This window comes from Protopterus annectens, chromosome 7.part0, assembly GCF_019279795.1.
Source record: "Protopterus annectens isolate FY-2018-M chromosome 7.part0, PAN1.0, whole genome shotgun sequence".
NCBI classification, from domain to species: Eukaryota; Metazoa; Chordata; order Ceratodontiformes; family Protopteridae; genus Protopterus; species Protopterus annectens.
In genome coordinates, this window is record NC_056739.1 from 41,052,043 (window position 1) to 41,065,308 (window position 13,266).

The 13,266-nt window shown below is 38.7% G+C and overlaps 1 protein-coding gene across 4 annotated transcripts in view; it reads left to right on the top strand.

Moving 5' to 3' along the window:
* The window catches only part of CFAP276 (cilia and flagella associated protein 276), a 494,385-nt gene that overhangs the window by 11,951 nt on the left and 469,168 nt on the right, over window positions 1-13,266 (top strand). The gene's annotated exons all lie outside the window — the stretch shown is intronic.

Consider the following 13,266-nt stretch of genomic DNA (forward strand, 5'->3'; position numbering starts at 1 on the left):
GTCTGATAATCTTGAATAAGTATACATCTCCTTCGCCCACTGGGCGTGGTCTGATAATCTTGAATAAGTATACATCTCCTTTGCCCACTGGGTGTGGTCTGATAATCTTGAATAAGTATACATCTCCTTCGTCCACTGGGTGTGGTCTGATAATCTTGAATAAGTATACATCTCCTTTGCCCACTGGGCATGGTCTGATAATCTTGAATAAGTATACATCTCCTTTGCCCACTGGGTGTGGTCTGATAATCTTGAATAAGTATACATCTCCTTCATCCACTGGGTGTGGTCTGATAATCTTGAATAAGTATACATCTCCTTTGCCCACTGGGCATGGTCTGATAATCTTGAATAAGAATACATCTCCTTCACCCACTGGGAGTGCTATGCCCTCTCCTTGCATCTTGCCTATCATTGAAGTTCTATTCCCCTGCCTTAAGTAATATGCCCGAATGGAATTCATTAATTTCACCTGTTATATTCCTTAATTCATCCCCATTTATTCCTGGTGGAATATAAATGTCTCCTATTGTAATTCTGCTTTAACCCCATTTGCCCCATAGGAGAACATATCTCCCTCTGTTATCAGTTTTACTCTTAGTTGTTACCCCCACAGCTTCATCACCCCTCTCTTGCTTCCTTAGTATGCTTCCGCAAAGTATCCAGTTCCCTCAAGCCTTATTATAAACTCTTCAGTCTTATTTTTATGTAAATGTGTCCCCTGCAGTAATATGACATCATTTCTTAAACTCCTTACGAATTCTGTTATTCTACCTTATATAGTAATTCTGTTATTCTACCTTAATTCTGTTATTCTACCTTGTATAGTAATTCTGTTATTCTACCTTGTATAGTGATTCTGTTATTCTACCTTGTATAGTAATTCTGTTATTCTACCTTGTATAGTAATTCTGTTATTTTACCCTGTATAGTAATTCTGTTATTCTACCTTGTATAGTAATTCTGTTATTCTACCTTGTATAGTAATTCTGTTATTTTACCCTGTATAGTAATTCTGTTATTCTACCTTATATAGTAATTCTGTTATTCTACCTTGTATAGTAATTCTGTTATTCTACCTTGTATAGTAATTCTGTTATTCTACCTTGTATAGTAATTCTGTTATTTTACCCTGTATAGTAATTCTGTTATTCTACCTTGTATAGTAATTCTGTTATTCTACCTTGTATAGTAATTCTGTTATTCTACCTTATATAGTAATTCTGTTATTCTACCTTGTATAGTAATTCTGTTATTTTACCCTGTATAGTAATTCTGTTATTCTACCTTGTATAGTAATTCTGTTATTCTACCTTGTATAGTAATTCTGTTATTTTACCCTGTATAGTAATTCTGTTATTCTACCTTATATAGTAATTCTGTTATTCTACCTTGTATAGTAATTCTGTTAATTTACCCTGTATAGTAATTCTGTTATTCTACCTTATATAGTAATTCTGTTATTCTACCTTATATAGTAATTCTGTTATTCTACCTTGTATAGTAATTCTGTTATTCTACCTTGTATAGTAATTCTGTTATTCTACCTTGTATAGTAATTCTGTTATTCTACCTTGTATAGTAATTCTGTTATTTTACCCTGTATAGTAATTCTGTTATTTTACCCTGTATAGTAATTCTGTTATTCTACCTTGTATAGTAATTCTGTTATTCTACCTTGTATAGTAATTCTGTTATTCTACCTTGTATAGTAATTCTGTTATTTTACCCTGTATAGTAATTCTGTTATTCTACCTTGTATAGTAATTCTGTTATTCTACCTTGTATAGTAATTCTGTTATTTTACCCTGTATAGTAATTCTGTTATTCTACCTTATATAGTAATTCTGTTATTCTACCTTGTATAGTAATTCTGTTATTCTACCTTGTATAGTAATTCTGTTATTCTACCTTGTATAGTAATTCTGTTATTTTACCCTGTATAGTAATTCTGTTATTCTACCTTGTATAGTAATTCTGTTATTTTACCCTGTATAGTAATTCTGTTATTTTACCCTGTATAGTAATTCTGTTATTCTACCCTGTATAGTAATTCTGTTATTCTACCTTGTATAGTAATTCTGTTATTCTACCTTGTATAGTAATTCTGTTATTCTACCTTATATAGTAATTCTGTTATTTTACCCTGTATAGTAATTCTGTTCTTCTACCTTATATAGTAATTCTGTTCTTCTACCTTGTATAGTAATTCTGTTCTTCTACCTTGTATAGTAATTCTGTTCTTCTACCTTGTATAGTAATTCTGTTATTCTACCCTGTATAGTAATTCTGTTATTCTACCTTGTATAGTAATTCTGTTATTCTACCTTGTATAGTAATTCTGTTATTCTACCTTGTATAGTAATTCTATTATTCTACCTTGTATAGTAATTCTGTTATTTTACCCTGTATAGTAATTCTGTTATTTTACCCTGTATAGTAATTCTGTTATTTTACCCTGTATAGTAATTCTGTTATTCTACCTTGTATAGTAATTCTGTTATTTTACCCTGTATAGTAATTCTGTTATTTTACCCTGTATAGTAATTCTGTTATTCTACCTTGTATAGTAATTCTGTTATTCTACCTTGTATAGTAATTCTGTTATTCTACCTTGTATAGTAATTCTGTTATTCTACCCTGTATAGTAATTCTGTTATTCTACCTTATATAGTACCTTCTACTAAACCATTAGTGTTCCTTGTGATTATTTTTGAGCATTTACTACTTTGGGTAAATTTACTTGTGTTTGCTTTTTTACCATTGTCAAGTTCAAGGTATGGTCCAACTCCTTTTCCCCTCTTTCCCTCTCAATTTCCCTTTCTACACATTTCAGATTATGTAAAGCATCCATTTGTATCTTGCAGCCTTATAAACTGAACATATTGAAAAGTAGTTAGTAGTACAATCAATCCAAATATTCCAACTAATTGCAAAAAAAACTATAATCATTTATCAAGTCAACTAAAGCTAATTTTGAAAAGAAAGTTGCCAAGGATAACCATAAGGCCTTCTATGGCTACGTCAAAAACCTAAATGGCAACGCTCAGGTCTGTTTTGAGCTAGTACAAAATGGAACAAAATACACTGACCCTTCTGACATTGCCAACATCTTGGCTGACAGGTTCAGTGCAAATTTCTCCCCCCTCTCACCACCTACAGGGCCAATTACCATTCTAGGGGATTGTGCAAGTCCAATTATTACTGATACGTTGGTTAACAAGGCTCTATCTAAAGCTAAAAACACTGCCTCCATGGGACCAGATGGTGTCCCAAACTGTGTCATACGCGAGCTCCAAAAGGAATTAACCATGCATCTTAATACCCTGTTCAGTCTCAGCCTCTCCACAGGATATGTGCCCATAGAATGGCACACGGCAATGGTGGTCCCGCTACATAAGGGTGGGGCCACAACTGACCCTGGGAACTACCGACCAATAAGCCTGACCAGTCTGATCTGTAAGGCTATGGAGCGAATCATTACGGAACTCATAAATAGAGAGATTGGGAACTTCCAGTCGCTGGACCCCACACAGTTCGGCTTCGTCAAGGGAAGATCATGCCTCCTGAACCTGGTGGATTTCTTTGAGACAGTTACTCAGGCTATAGATAAGGGAAAGGAGGTACACACGGCTTACCTTGACCTTGCTAAAGCATTTGACACCATTCCCCATTCAGGTATTATTGATAAGCTCACCAGCCTGGGCATAAACCCTTATGTCACAAGATGGATCGCAAACTGGCTCTCAGACAGATCCCATAAAGTAAGAGTAGCGGGATCTATGTCTGAATCCAGACCAGTAATGAGTGGTGTGCCTCAGGGCTCTGTCCTGGGGCCCCTCCTGTTTGGCGTATACTTCTCAGAAGTACAGGCAAGCACGGAAGGGCTGTGGCTGACTAAGTTTGCGGATGACTGCAAACTGGGTGCTATAATAGAGTCTCCGGCTGACATGGAGATCCTCCAGAAGGGCCTAAATGAGACTGATGCATGGTGTCAAAGCCATGGTCTCAAGCTAAATGCAAAAAAATGCATAGTAATCCCCTTTGGAAAAAACAGAGTACCGCAAACTACAACATAGGAGGTAATCCCCTGAAATCTGAAGAAGAAATAAGGGATCTAGGGACCCAAGTAGATAGTCAGCTTTCCTTTGATAACCATGTTGCCAAAGTGGTTAGAAAATCCTTCTATGTGACCCATCTGATCACAAAAGGGTTTGCATCAAGATCTAAGGATGTAATGGTGCCCCTCTAATCTTCCCTCATCAGACCCATTATTGAGTACAATGCACCAATTGGAATGTACCTGGCTAGACATCACCAGCAGCTGGAGAGACCACAAAGGTACCTAACCAAGAGGATTACTGGCCTCAAACGGGTGCCCTATGCAGCACGATTGAAAAAGCTAAGACTGTTCTCTGTTGCATACCGCTTTCTCAGAGGCGATCTCTGTCTAACGTACAGAGCCACGTCCAACCCAGAATTGTTGAACATGCTCCATCTTAGCAAAACCAAATCTACTCGAGCTACATGCTCTAGGGATATAAACCTCAACACAACCATGAATAGAACATGCTGGAGGGATAGATTCCCTTCGCAGAGACTTCCCTTACTATGGAACAGGGTCCCGATCTACATAAGACAGAGCCCCTCACTATCACTCTTCAAGAGGAACCTTGATGAGTGGATGGGTAACAGAAAGTTCACACCAGGGATCACACCAACAGCATTACTAGATAGGGGCCAAGGGTACTAGCTGCTAGTACAAGGGTCTAGGGAACTACTAAAGGGGCGGTGAATACCTAACAACGTGGCTGGGCTAATATATGCCTTCGGGCAGATAGCCCAGTACCAACCTATGAACCTATAACTATGTACGTGTAAAATCCATAAGAGTTCTTGTTGTTTTTGTATGTCTTCATTTAAAAAAGAAAATTTGAGCTCTTGCTCCTTGTGTGATCTCGTTCACCTTTCAGTCTGACCCTTTGCCTGTGGAGAGCACCTTCCTCCCCTCCCCCTCCATTGAATTCATTCCCCTCAGGGAACTACCTATCCAGGTATCAGAATCATGCATTGGTATTTCTTTTATTACAACATTTCTAAACATATTTTTGCTGAGTTCTTACAGTCACACTCACGAAGTTCCCAACTGCTCCCATATGTGCTGCCTTAGGTTACCTGTTGACTAAGTCTCTGTAAAGAACCAGCCTTTGAGTTTCACTGTTTTAAATTCAAAGTTCAATAGATACCCTGTCTTTCATGTCACGCTACTCTGTCTGAAATCCTTTAGAAGTCTTATTTAGACAAACTTTCATTCAAGTCTTACCTTATTTACTCTTTTCTCCTTCTTATGCTTTATTCTGATAAGTTGCTTGTTTCCTATTTGCACTTTAATGACCTTGCCGATTCTCAATGTTTTCATTTGTGTTTTCTGGACTCTTCTGGATTCACGCTCACATTCCCCACATATTGCTGCACCTCTCTCTATCAAGCAATTTCTTCTTATAAACTGAAGCCGCTTCCAGGGCGATCTCTCCGTACGTAGCCCAGCTGAATTATCCTTATTACTTTTTTGGTTTGCTGTATTCTCACAACGCTCCTCCAGTAGTTGTGCCTTCTTGAAGCAGTCCACTTCTCCCTCTGCCTCTTCTGGTTCCAAAAAAGATTTGACTCCACGTGGGAAAAAATGGAAAAGTACCAGGTTACACCAATAAACTTTAAGTTCAATTCCCTGCATGTTCAAAAAATGGAGTAAATCTATTCTTTTTGCCTGTATGCCCTGAGAGAAATCATGATCCTCAAGAACACTGTTGGTATCAATAGCGATTTGTTTGCCTTCCACAGAAGGGTCAAAATATGTTCTTTGAGTTTGTGGGTTTATACTTTCACTATAATTGGACAATGAAAGCTTCCTCCTACCCTGGGCAAATGTTGTACCCTGGGGGCTCGCTCTCTGTCTGTCAATATCACTTTTGTCTTTATTCCCATCCATTCACTAAGGTTTTCCCCTTTTGTAGCTCACACAATTCCTTCCTTCAACTCCCTCCAGAATGTTCATGAATTAAAGATTTTCCCTTCTCACTTGATCTTCTGTTTCTAATAACTTTCATCAATTTCTTCTTTGGTTGCTTCTAAGTCTGTTATCTTGCTGTCTGCCTCTTGCTCAGCTTTCTTTAAGTTAGCAAGTTCCTCAGAGTATTTGGGCAATTACCCCTTCATTTCTTCAATCCTCTTTGTCATTTTTTTAATGCAACCCAATAACAATTTCCCTGTTTTAACTATTTCTGAATACATCCTGTCCATTTTATTGCTTAACTCTTGGATTTACCTTCTGTTTTCTGGAGAGTGCTGCTTTTGTCCGTTGTTGCTATGTTGTTTCAGTTCTGTTTTTGTGACGCCTCTCCTTTTAGATTTTTGTCTCTTCTGTACTCTTTACTCCTCTTTCAGACATAAGCACTGTACTTTCATGGCACCTTTCAGCTATTCATGCCAGATGAAAAACCTTTCATTCCCCGGACAGTATATTTAATTAGGAGATGAAGTCGGGGAGCACTCTCCACCATATTACTCTTTTTGGGTTTATAATTATTCTGTTCCATTTATGAATGTTAAAAGGCTGGACATTTGAATGTTAACAAGTCAGTTATAGAAGGACCCAATTACTCAAGTATGAACAGTGTTCAGTCTCACAGATGGGTTTGCACCAGGGTTCAGCTCTGAGCCCACTGCTGTTCATACTGGTAATGGATTACTTTAGCAAACAGGATGGAGGGGATCTGCTTTATGCAAATGATGTGGCAGTACAGGCAGACTCTGAGCAAGAACTTCAGCAAGGGATAGGGGAATGGAATGCAAAACTGAAAGCGCATGGGATGAAACTATATACAGATAAGACAGTGGTAATGGCAGCAAATTGGGGAAGTCAGCAGAAGCTGAGAACTGAGGTGGAAGGGAAGCCAGTGTAACAGATTAATAGCTCAAGTATCTTGGAGGGGTCTTTGAGGAGAAGGGAAGTCTGAAAGAAGAATTCAAATCTAGAATCAGAGGGGCTGCAGCCAACTGGCATAGAGTGTCAGGTGTAGTTTTATGAAAGAAGAATGCTGAAGAAGCTGAAACATAAGTTGTAAAAACACAGTGGTGTGACCAGGACTACTGTATGGTACAGAAAATTGGGCAATAAAGGCAGAGAAGATGAGGAAGCTAGATGTGATGGAATTTAATTGCCTAAGAAGGGTGGTAAGATGCACACTATGGGACAGATGAAGAAATGAAGACTTAAAAGCAGATGCCAAAGTAGCTGCAATTTCAGAAAAGATCAAACAGAACAGATTACGGTAGTTTGGACACATGCAGAAAAGCAGAAGCCAATCTGATGAAGAAGATCTTGGACATATAGGAAGAAGTTAAGAGGAAATGAGGGAGTCTGACAAAGAGGTGGATGGATTGTGTGAAAGAAGATCTGCAACAGTCAGGCAGGAATGTGGCATTGACTCGAGAGAGATGGCAACAGTTAACACGACATCCCAACCCCATGTAGGAAATGGGGAAAAGGAGGCTAATGATGATGACTGATAACTAGGGAAGCATTCTGGTTACACGGGCATTAGTTAATTATACCAGATTTCAGTTTGGCATTCTGGTTACATGTGCATTGGTTAATTATACCAGATTTCAGTTTGGCATTCTGGTTACACGGGCATTGGTTAATTATACCAGATTTCAGTTTGGCATTCTGGTTACATGGGCATTAGTTAATTATACCAGATTTCAGTTTGGCATTCTGGTTACACGGACATTGGTTAATTATACCAGATTTCAGTTTGGCATTCTGGTTACATGGGCATTAATTAATTATACCAGATTTCAGTTTGGCATTATGGTTACATGGGCATTGGTTAATTATACCAGATTTCAGTTTGGCATTCTGGTCACATAGGCATTGGTTAATTATACCAGATTTCAGTTTGGCATTATGGTTACATGGGCATTGGTTAATTATACCAGATTTCAGTTTGGCATTCTGGTCACATAGGCATTGGTTAATTATACCAGATTTCAGTTTGGCATTCTGATCACATAGGCATTGGTTAATTATACCAGATTCCATTTTGGCATTCTGGTCACATAGGCATTGGTTAATTATACCAGATTTCAGTTTGGTATTCTGGTCACATAGGCATTGGTTAATTATACCAGATTTCAGTTTGACATTCTGGTCACATAGGCATTGGTTAATTATACCAGATTTCAGTTTGGCATTCTGGTCACATAGACATTGGTTAATTATACCAGATTTCAGTTTGGCATTCTGGTCACATAGGCATTTGTTAATTATACCAGATTTCAGTTTGGCATTCTGGTCACATAGGCATTGGTTAATTATACCAGATTTCAGTTTGACATTCTGGTCACATAGGCATTGGTTAATTATACCAGATTTCAGTTTGGCATTCTGGTCACATAGGCATTGGTTAATTATACCAGATTTCAGTTTGGCATTCTGGTCACATAGGCATTGGTTAATTATAGCAGATTTCAGTTTGGCATTCTGGTCACATAGGCATTGGTTAATTATACCAGATTTCAGTTTGCAACATGGAAGTACTGCAACTGTCTATTTTAAAAAGATTGTTTTGGTAAAGGATGAATCCTTCCAACCGCCATGTGGTGAACTCTGCCCCCACCCCCTTACAGTATACAGTTATAGAGGTCACACAATAGTGGGGAAAGGTGCACCTGTTCCTTTCTTGCATTCTGAAAAACAGTACACAAATGAGTCCTGCCCACCTGGTATAAACGAGCATGGCCATCACATACTTGTGTCAGAGGCATTAACACAAACATAGTTCAGTACTGTCACCTATCTCTGTATACACAGAAGATGAAGCAGGCAGGGTAGTTCGTTTATATGGTTTATTACATAGAAACACATCAGGACGGATAGCAGTATCATAAAATATAAATGAACTGATTAAATAGACAGACCTTACGTACATACATACATGTTCACATCTCAACAGCTTACTACATAATAACACCTCTCAACAGCTTACTACAAAATGACAGTCAGGCTCACATGTGCTGAGTATTTATACGCTTATGCAAGCCCTTAGATAGCTTCTTAAAGGTGTACACACATTAATTTACATTCTCCTTCTTAAAAAGACTGTCCTTAATAAAATACATTGCAGTTAGACATGCATTAATATAGACATTAGAAAAAAACACAACAGTTATGTCCAAGTTGCCATGTGTCTGTAACATGGTCTGGAGATATGAACAGATCTAGTTGCATAACAATCAGGACTGGGTTTAGCAACAGGGACAGTCTTCAGTGAACAACTCGTATCAGGAACTTCAGGATGCATCACAGGAATGGGAATACTCTCTGGAACTTCTTCTGGTACTGGAACACTGGACAACTTACTGTGAGACAGAGTCTTTCTCACAGGCTATATGCTGCAGTATAGGCTCCGATACCAGTAGCAAATGTTTCCAATTCTGCCTGAATTCTGCTCCTTGTGATTCCACAATGTATGATCTGGGCTCTGGGCAAATACTCTGATGACTCCAATCATAACCTGCGGACCTTTGCATTCTTACCACTTTTCCCTTTTGCAATTAACTGAGCAGTTTGCTGGTCTTATTGTAATATGACTTCTGGATTAAACGCTTCTTCAGAAGATTGGCTTTCACTGACCTCTTCTTCTTGACATATGGAACCAGCAATTGACTATTGATTGGTAATGTGGTTCTGGTTTGTCTTGACAGACGTCTGGGCAGGTGAACCAAGATCTTTATCACATGGAATAGTTCTAAGATTTAAAAGATTCAGGAAAACATCACTGTTATCTCGTTTCAATTTCTCTACTAACTGTTTTGTACGTTGAACTGTGCATTCTGCCAAACCATTCAACTGATGATACTCTGGGCTACTCGTGACATGAGTAAAGTCCACCTCTTTGGCAAGTCTTTTTAACTGTTGGCTTGTAAAGTGTGTGCCATTGTCAGAAATAACTGTGTGGAGATTCATGAACTGCGAAATGACGTTTCATCTTTGTAATGGCAGTAATGGATGCTAGATTGGGAAGTAGGTCAGTCTTGAACCAGTCTGAGTGAGAGTCTACTAACACCAAATAATGTTGACCATTCCACTTGAAAATGTCTGTGGCTGCTGTCGACCAAGGTAGTTCAGGAATCTGGTTTAGTTGAAGTGGTTCATTCTGTTGATGTGACTTAGTACTATTACACACAGAACAATATGGTAACACTCTCTCAATATCTTGTGACATAGAAGGCCAAAATACTAGTCCTTTCACCCTTCTTTTGGTAGAGTCTGCTCCTGGGTGACCTTGACGTAGGATAGCAATGCAATCTTGTTTCAAGGGCTTTCAGACAATAACTTTAGGACCTGTCATGACAATACCATTGTCGAACAAAATCTCATCTCTGTATGGAAAATAAAGTTGCACTTCTTGAGGTAAACTAGATTGCTTTGATGGCCATCCATTTTTGATAATGGATTTGAGCTTCTGTAAAACTGGATCTGCGGCTCTGTGATCTCTAAGCTCAAGACATGAGGAAGAATAATTTCTCACTTCCATGACTTCAAAATCAAGACGCTCATTTTCATGCTGTTCAGTGGTTGTTCTGGGTGATCTGGATAAAGTATCAGCAAGATAAAGAAGTTTGCCTTCCTTGTAGACAAGATTGAAATTATAGTTTTGCAGTTTCAGTATCGTGCATTGAATCTGGCTGGAGCTGTGTGCATAGGTTTTCTCAGAATAGTGACTAATGGTTGGTGGTCTGTTTTGATCTGGATAGGGCTACCATAAACATAATCATAGAACTTGGAACATTCAAACACAATTGCCAAAAGTTCTTTCTCTATCTGAGCATACTACATTTCAGTTTGGGTAAGAGCTCTGGATGCGTAAGCAACAGGTTGACCCTCTTGTAGAATGACTGTACCAAGGCCAAATTTTGAAGCATCACAGGAAAGTGTGACTGGCTTGTGAACATCATCATAATATCTGAGAGTTGATGGACTGGTGATGTTCTGTTTCAGGACATCAAATGCTCTCTGGTGTTGTTCTAACCATAACCAGGATACATCTTTACGTGTCAGCTCTCTTAGTGATGCTGTTGTTTGACTCAAGTCTGGAATAAACTTGCCTAGATAGCTGACCATGCCAAGAAAATGTTGCAGGGCTTGAACATTGTCTGAAGCTGGAATCTCAAGAATGGCTGAAGTGTCTGGTCTTAAGCCTGAACTGGTGAATAAATGACCAAAGTAAATAACTTCTAGTAGCCTGAATTTGCATTTTTGAGGATTCAGCTTAAGATTCACTTGATGTGCCCTTTCCAGAACTTTTCTGAGGTTTCTGTCATACTCAGCTTCACCATTACCTCTTACTAGTATGTCATCTACTATAATGGCACAGGGATACCCAGAAATAATTTGCTCCATTGCACACTGAAAGACTTCACTTGCTGAGTTTATCCCAAATGGCATTCTCAAAAATCTGTACCTGCCAAACGGAGCACTGAAAGTAGTTAGCAACGAAGATGTCTTGTCAAGAAAAATTTGCCATAATGAACTCTTTGTATCTAAGACAGAAAAAAAACAGTGGTATCTGGCATAATAGCTGCAACTTCTCTGACTGTACACATCGGATGATGAGGTCTTTTCAGTACCTTGTTCAGATCTCGTGGATCAGTACATATTCTGATGTCATCTGAGCTTTTCTTATGTGCTAAAAACATGGAAGATAGCCACTTAGTCGGTTCATCAACTGGACAAATTGCACCTTGTCTCACCATTTTGTCTAGCTCGGCTTTGACTCTGCCCTGCATGGCTACTGGAACTCTGTGAGCTGGCCTGATAACTGGGCTGTCATCTGGGTCTAACCTCATAGAGTACACAGCTGGAAGCGTGCATAGTTTGTCTTCAAAAAGATCAGAATAGGAAGAAAAAATCCTCTGGGTGAAATTAGAACAGTGGTCTTTTAAGCTAACATGATGGACGTCCTTATTAAATGAAAGCAGTCCCATTTTCAAAGTGTCTCTGAGCCCTAATAATGACTGGACGTGCCTCTTGACCACATAAAATAACAAGTTGTAGCATCTCCCAGTAGAGTAACATGAAAGCATTACTGAGCCCTTGGTTTAAATTTCTTCCCCACCATAGGCAACAAGCTTTGCATGCTTTGCCAAATCAAGCTTTTCACCAGCACACACTCTAGCACGTATTTGTTGACATAACATTGCACTTCGAGCCTGTGTCAGCTTTGGGCTCTATGGGTTTGCCATTTATCCGAACAGTACAAAAAACTTCATTCTTTGCCCATAAATCTACTGTATCAACTGTTTCACTAAGCACTTACACACCATCAACATGAAAAGTATGGCACTTTTCCTTTTTAGACTCATGACTTCCACAATAATTACAACACTTAGCAATGAAACTAGGTTGGGGCCCGTGCTTTGAGTTTGCTGACTCTTATGCTTCACTGAGACTGTGCAAACTCTAGAATTTGCTGGAAACTCTGGGGTTTGCCAGTGTGTGCTGCAGGAGCTACAGTTGCTGCTATGTGCTTGTTTCTTTTAACCACGTGCTGCATGCTATCAACGTGAGCTCTAGAAGTTGCTGGAAACATGCACTTCTCATTAGTAAGCATATTTGTGTGCTTTTCTGTGAGCTCGTATATTTGTTAAATCTCAGTGGCCTTATTCAAAGTTAAATTACTGTCACGCAGCAAAATGTTTATCACAGCATCATCTTTAATACCACACATCTGTCTTTTATCAACTCATTCTTTAGATCATCAAATATGCACATTTTAGCTTTATTTTCTCACGTCAGTTATATATGCTGCAAAAGTTTCACCTGGCTTTTGATCTCTAAGTGCCTTTCCATTGTAATGTTTGTCTGGGGGGGGGTTACACATTTCTTTGAATTTATATTTTAAGCACTCAGGGTCCTTCCTTGACTCGGCATGTACAACAATTTGATGGTTTTCCCCCTCTCCTGCAAAGATAGCTGGTGCATACACAAATAGATGTTCCCTTTCTATGGCTTCTGAATAAATACCTTTGTATGGTCATCTTTATCAGAAAATGCAGCCTGTATGAAATGTTCTCTTGCTCAAACACTCTCCAGTTCTCTGCAATACTAGCATCAAACACTAATGGACCTGTTTTTTTAAATCCGTCTCCCATGTCAATAAAGTATGTGCAAACACACTGAAAATATGGCCCTTGTAATTG